Source organism: Otolemur garnettii, unplaced genomic scaffold (genome assembly GCF_000181295.1).
Source record: "Otolemur garnettii isolate 467f Iridium unplaced genomic scaffold, OtoGar3 scaffold00025, whole genome shotgun sequence".
Classification (NCBI taxonomy): Eukaryota; Metazoa; Chordata; class Mammalia; order Primates; family Galagidae; genus Otolemur; species Otolemur garnettii.
The window spans coordinates 2,099,711-2,107,032 of record NW_003852420.1 but is presented as its reverse complement, the minus strand read 5'-3'; the positions used below and the strand labels follow the sequence as shown (position 1 = coordinate 2,107,032).

At 41.7% G+C, this 7,322-nt stretch overlaps 1 protein-coding gene across 1 annotated transcript in view; it reads right to left on the bottom strand.

Annotated features, from left to right (window-relative positions):
* The window catches only part of TASP1 (taspase 1), a 302,109-nt gene extending 299,722 nt beyond the window's left edge, over positions 1-2,387 (bottom strand). Inside the window, exon 1 of the mRNA XM_003788007.3 lies at positions 2,349-2,387. The gene's annotated coding sequence lies outside the window, so the exon portion shown is untranslated. The remainder of the gene's footprint in view (positions 1-2,348) is intronic.
* Positions 2,388-7,322: the final 4,935 nt, after the last annotated feature.

Below are 7,322 nucleotides of genomic sequence, written 5' to 3'. Positions count from 1 at the left end.
GCTCACAGCAACCTCCAACTCCTGGGCTCAAGCGAGTCTCCTGCCTCAGCCTCCCAAGTAGCTGGGACCACAGGTGCCCGCCACAGCGCCCGGCCATTTTTTGGTTGCAGCCATCGTTGTTTGATGGCCTGGGCTGGGGATTCGAACCCGCCACCTTAGGTATATGTGGCTGGCGCCTTAGCCGCTTGAGCCACAGGCGCAGAGCCGGTCAACTGACTTTCAACAAAAATGCCAATGCCATTCAATGGGGAAAGGACATCTTTTCAACAAATGGTGCTGGAAAAACTGGATATCCACATGCAAAAAAATAGCGTTAAACTCCTTCCTCACACCATATACAAAAATTAAGTGTAGATCAAAAACTTAAATTTAAGACCTAAAACTATAAAACTCTTAGAAGGAAACATAGGGTTTGTAACATTGGCTTTGGCAATGGCTTTTTAGATACGACACCAAAGCACAAGCATAGAAAAAGAATACAAATTAATTGGATTTCACCAGAATTTTAAACTTTTATGCCTCAAAGGACAGATACCATTCAAGAAGGTAAAGACAAGCCATAAAACGAGAGAAAATGGAATATTCCAATGTCTGATCAGACACACTCATATCTAGAATATAGAAACTCATATAATTTTAAATAAGACAACTCAATTTAAAAATGGACAAAGGAATTGAACAGATTGTTTCCCCAAAGGTGTGCGAAGGTCCAATAGGCACATGAAAACATGCTCGACATTACTAGCTATCAGGGAAATGTAAATCAAATTACACTGAGCTACACTTTATATGCACTAAGATAGCTTTAATAAAAAACACAGTTAAGTATTACAAGGATAATGGAGAAATCAGAACCCTCATAACCTGCTGGTGGGAACATAAAATGGTACAGCCAATTTGGAAAACATCTGGCACTTCCTCAAGAAGTTACTGTACTATCCACCAATTACACGTCTAAGTATATACCCAAGATAATTAAAAACATAGGTCCACACAAAAACTTGTACATAGATGTTTATAGTGGAATTACTCAAAATAGTCAAAAGAGGAAACAAATGTCCACTAAGTTATGATCGATAAAAAACGGTGCTATATTCACACAATGGACATTATTCACCCATGAAAAAGAAATACTGATACAGAGACTGAAAACAACATGCTAACTGAAATGAGGCCAGACACAAATGGCCATACATTATATGATCCATCCCTATTACAGAAAATGTCCAGAACAAGAAAATCCATAGGCACAAGAAAGTAGATGGGTAGTTGCAGGTCTGTAGAGGTTTAAGTGATGGATAATCTAATAAAGAATGACTGTAATGGGTATAGGATTTGAGGGGGTGGGGGGAGAATAATGAAATGTTCTGGGATTAGATAAAGGTGACAGGTGCACAACTTTGTAAATATACCAAAAAAAACAGATTTACAATATAAAAAGATCAATTTTGTGGCATGTGAATTACATCTCAATAAGAAAAAAAAATCCACATAACAGATAAAAGGTACACAAACTGTGCCTTTTAGTTATAACCATATTTTAGACACAATGACCATAAATAAGCTAATACACATAAAAGACTAAAAATATCAAAATGCTGGGTTGAAGGATCTCTTTTTAAATATTTCTGCATTTTCCATATATTCTTCAATAAGTACGGCTTTTTGTAAGTGGTTTGAAAAAGGCTTTATTTACAACAAAAAGATAGATTACTAAACTCCCAAACTTAGTATTCAACTCTCAGTCACATAGTCCTTCCCCTCCCACACAGAAGCACATCAAGTTGAACTCCCTCCTTCCGGAAACACGATGCCCTCCACTTCCAGGGCACCTCCACGTCCCGCTTTTCACCCTCCTCTCCAGCTGCTCCATCTTCCCTGTCCTTTCCTTCTCTGGCGCCGCCACTTGAGCAGTGAATGCTAACGTCCCGCGGGACCCTAACCAAGCCTCTACTACACGACGTGGCTGCCTGGACACTAACCCGACACCCAGGACCAGGACACACTCTCGGGTCTGAGCTAGCCTCGAACTCCGAGACACCTCCAGCCCGCGACTGCAAAGCGGGTAGAGGACTGCGAAAACACCCCACACGCAGACAGTCCTCACCCCTGTCCCCGGAGGCCAGGTGGCCGCCAAGCCAGAGATAAGACTAGGAAGGGAGCCGGCACGACCCCCACGCGCGACCAAGATGAGCCGATGAGGGTCATCCGTCCTCTCGCCCCGCCCTGGCCAAGGGGCGTCCTGCGAGCCGCCCCCTCTCGGCCCAGGACAGGACTTCCCAGCAAGCGCACGGGGCCCACAGAGAGGTGGCGGCGGTACGGACAGCGTGAGAAAGACGGACACTCACCCATATCAGCCCCGAGCCCTCATTGCACCGGAAGTAGTCACCCGCCCGTTGCCAGGGTGAGGAAGCGATGTTGACGTTTAGTCTTCCCATTGGTCGCTCACGGTATTACGTATACGGAAGCATACGCCCACCCCGCACGCTGACTCCACCCCCTGCGCATTAGCTGTACACCTGCCTTCAGGAGGGCGGGGAGGATTCCACCTGGGGCGTCGTTCAGAGCTGCGCAGGAGCCATTCCTTCTCATCTCTCTTCTGTCCTGAATAAACCTGCAGGATATGACTCCGAGTGGTTAGCTGACTAACAGTCGGACACGAAATATAATGAAATTGGCCATCACATATTGAGGTGTCGCTTAATAACTTAATTTCATTCCGTCCTTACAGTAGGGAAACCTGAGATTCTGCTTGGATTTCATATAGGAAGTGGGGACCAGCCTTGCCCTAAGAAAAAGGAAAGTCTGGGTGGCCTTAATTTTGTTGTCTAGGAACTAAGACCAAGACATGGTAACGTTTATGTAATCCCTTTAATTTTTCCTGGTAACTATTAGCATAAATCCTTTAACTTTGTAACCACCTTTTAATCCTGCCTCAAAGGGTAGTCCCCAGACCAGCAAATTTTAAAGCATTATCACCAGAGCGCTTACTAAAAATGCAACTTCTCAGCCCCCGCACCTGAGATTTAACTAAATAAGAAACTTTGGATCTGACAACCAACCGTCCGTTTTAACAAATTAGGTGATTTTGATGCACCTAAAATTTGATAACCGCTGAGCTAGAGGGATTTTCTGCTTAGCCATCTTGTAGAGATGGGGTAGGGAGGATGATGAATGGAGTTCTTCGGAAAAGAGAAAAGCAATCAAGAATTTGATCCTTGCAGCAATCAATAAAAAAAGCCAGGAAGCCAATTTGGGACTAAGATGGAAATTGGTCTCTGGAACTGATTTCCGCTCTGACATTTCTAGGTAAAAATAATGTGTTAATTGTAAAGAAAAGATATCACAACTTCTAGTAATCCCAAATCCATATTTAATAATGTTTGTGTTGTATGATGTATTTTTCTAATATTCTCTATGAGCAAAAACTAAAAAGGTGGGCGGCGCCTGTGTCTCAGTGGGTAGACCGCCTGCCCCATGTACCCAGGGTGATGGGTTCAAACCTGGCCCCGGCCAAACTTCAACAAAAAATAGTCGGGCGTTGTGGCGGGCGCCTGTGAGCCCAGCTACTCGGGAGGCTGAGGCAGAAGAATCACCCAAGCCCAGAAGTTGAGGGTTGCTGTGAACTGTGTGAAGCCACAGCACTCTACCGAGGGCGATAAAATGAGACCCTTGTCTCTTACAAAAAAAAAAAAAAAGAAAAACTAAAAAGATCTATTATGAAATTTATCTGTAAAAATGTAATTTTTAGATTTGAAAGGGAACGTAGGTACCTATATTAAAGTAAGTAGTTTGAATTTTTTAGAAAAAAGTGCATTAAGAGAAAGGATTCTAGAACCAAGATAGTATGAATTCTTACCTCAGCCCAGCCACTTAGAAAATTATCAAGTCCAGGCTTGGTTCCTGTAACTCAGCGGCTAGGGCACCAGCCACATACACCAGAGCTGGTAGGTTTGAATCCAGCCCAGGCCTGCCAAACAACAATGACAATTATAACCAAAAAAAAATAGCCAGGCATTGTGGTAGGCACCTGTAGTCCCAGCTACTTGGGAGGTGGAGGCAAGAGAATCACTTAAGCCCAAGAATTTGAGGTTGCTTTGCGCTGTGAAACCACAGCACTGTACCCAGGGTGACAGCTTGAGACTCTGCCTCAAAAAAAAAAAAAAAAAACCTACAGCAAACTATCAAGTCCATAGCAAGTTATCAATAAATGTTAGCATAAAAAGAAAGTAAGCCCACATTAAATGGAGACTTGTTACTATGAAATACACAAACATTCAAATCTCTCAAATAAGTGACATGCAAGTATTTAATAAACCAAAAACATCCAGTTTGTTCTGGGAGTAACTGTTATTAAAATTTGGAAAATAAATTATCATTATGTAATTATAAGGTATATTTAATTTAAAAGAAAGTTAAACCTTACACAGAAATGAGAGATGCTAGAAAAATGAAGCCTTGAAAGGAGGATGGAGAGAACAAAGGAGTCAGCCATCCATCAATCCCATAAGCCAAACATACTCTGCTCCCAAGTATGAACCACCAACTAGCATTCTGGTAGGCTGAGGTAGTTGGATTACTTGAGCTCATGAGTTTAAGACCAGTCTGAGCAAGAGGAAGACTCCATCTCTACAAAAAATAGAAAAACTAGCCGAGCATCTGGGTGAGTACCTGTAGTCCCAGCTACTCAGGGAGGCTGAAGCAAGATCTCCTGAGCCCCGGAGTTTGAGATTGCTGAAAGATATGAGGCAAGGTGCTCTAGCCTATGGCAATAGAGTAAGACACTGTCTCAAAAAATAAAAATAAAAAAGATGAGACCACCTTGGACAGCGCCTGTGTCTCAGTGATTAGGGCGCTGGCCCCATATACCAAGGATGGCAGGTTCGAACCTGGCCCTGGCCAAACTGCAGCAAAAAGTTGCTGGGCATTGTGGTGGGCACCTATAGTCCCAGCCTCTTGGGAGGCTGAGGCAAGAGAATCACCTAAGCCCAGGAGCTGGAGGTTGCTGTGAGCTGTGATGCCACAGCACTCTACCAAAGGCAACATAGTGAGACTCTGTCTCTTAAAAAAAAAAAAAAGATGAAACCACCAAGGAACCCTAGGTACCGTGTTTCCCTGAAAATAAGACCTATCCCCAAAATAAGCCCTAGCAGGATTTCTATGCATTTGTTAAATACAAGCCCTACCCCAATAATAAGACCTAGTGATGGGCATGGCTCTACGGTATATCTGCATAGCCACGCCATGCATTTGGGCTTGGAGAGGAAGATATTCCCTGAAAATAAGCCCTAGTGTGTCTTCTGGAGAAAAAATAAATATAAGACAGTGTCTTATTTTCAGGGAAACATGGGTAGTACTGCCTACAGATGTACATATACAAAAGAGGCCAAACTTGTCCTCAGACAATGTACAGTTTAGACGAGAGACGTATACAGAAACATACCATGCAACAGTCGTCAAAATGTGATCCTGAGTTTCCAGTGGGGGTTCCGAGACCATTTTTAGGTCATTAGTGCAACTGTTATTTTACAACATGCTAATGTATTTATTTACATTTTTCAATTTCATTCTCTCATGGCATAAAAACTTCATATATGGGATCTCAAATTTGATATTGCAACTAATCTTTTTCTTTTCTCTTTTTTTTTTTTTTTTTGAGACTTCTGTGTTGTCCCAGGCTAGAATGCTGTAGCATCATAGCAACCTCAAACTCCTGGACTCAAGCCCAACCCTCTTGTCTCAGCTTCCCAAGTGGCTAGGACTACAGGTGCCTACCTGGCTAGCTTTTCTATTTTAATAGAGATGGAGGGTCTTGTTTCTGCTCAGATTGGTCTTGGTCTCAAACTCCTGAGCTCAGGTGATCCTCCCACCTTAGCCTCCCAGAATGCTAGGACAACAAGATAAGGCACTGCGCCCAGCCTTGCAACTAACCTTTAAGAAACCATCACTTTTCAAGTTTTGGTGTTATATCAAAGAATATTCCCATTTGGCATACCTTTTGTGTGGGGGCATAACCACAAGAGGGACTCTACCTAATAAATCACATATTTTGACCTGGTTGTTTATACCCTCACATTAACCTGAAATAAATTTGCTTTTAAAAAAAGAATATTCCCAATTATCTGATAAGGCTATTGAAATACTCCCTTTTCCACTTACAATCTGGGTGAGGATAGATTTTCTTTATACTTCAACTGACACAAACATACCACATCAAATTCAATACAGAAGCGTAAATGAGGCTCCATCTGATTTATTTAAGCCAGATATAAAAGATTTGCAATGATACAAAAGGTTGCTGTGAGCTGTGTGCCTTTTTTATCTCACAGCACACATGAACCTTTAGTTAAATTTCTGTGAGCTGTGATGCCACAGCACTTGTTTTATGCTTTTGAAAAATATCATTTATTCTTCATTAAAATGTGTATTTATATTAGCATGCAATTATTTATTATTGTTATTTTAAATAATTTTTAGTCTTGGATAGCACCTGTGGCTCAGTGAGTAGAACACCAGCCCCGTATACTGAGGTCAGTGATTCAAACCCAGCCCCAACCAAACTGCAACAAAAAATAGCCAGGTGTTGTGGTGGGTGCACTCTACCGAGGGTGATAAAGTGAGACTCTGTATAATAAAAATGATAATTTTTAGTCTCAATTTTTAATTTTTAATATAGTAAATATCAATAGATATAAATCACATAAACAAAAACTTTGAAGGGCTCGCTATAATTTTTAGGAGTCTAATGGCGTCCTGAGACAAAAAAATTAGAGAATTACTGATACAATTACTATAAATGCAGCCTATGTGGTTTTATTAGGTAACTTGGGACTTTTTTTTCCCCTTGTTATTTTTCTACCCCTGACACTTCTGGAGGAGCTTGTAAGAGGGCAACGTTACTGGAAGTAGGATAAATATTGTAATAAAAACTAACATATAACTGGATGAAGTGGCTGTTAACGAGAGCTTAAAGGGACCTAAGGAAGATGTTATTGGAAGCTGGAAAAAAGGAGGCCCTTCTTATGTGGTGCCATAAAGTTTGACCCAGGTACTGTCCCCTTTCTCAGTACCTCACCCACAGAATCCATGAACATAATGAAATTATTGTTATTTTAAGCCATTAAATTTGGAGTGATTCTTTACACAGCACAATACAATGGACTAGAACTGGCAAGAATAACAGAAAAGATGTTAATTTTTTTAAATACACAGACATTTCAGCTCAGCGACTGTAGCTCAATGGTTAGGGTGCCAGCCACATGCACTGGGGCTGGTGGGTTCCAACCCAGCCCTGGCCTGCCAAACAACAATGACAACTACAA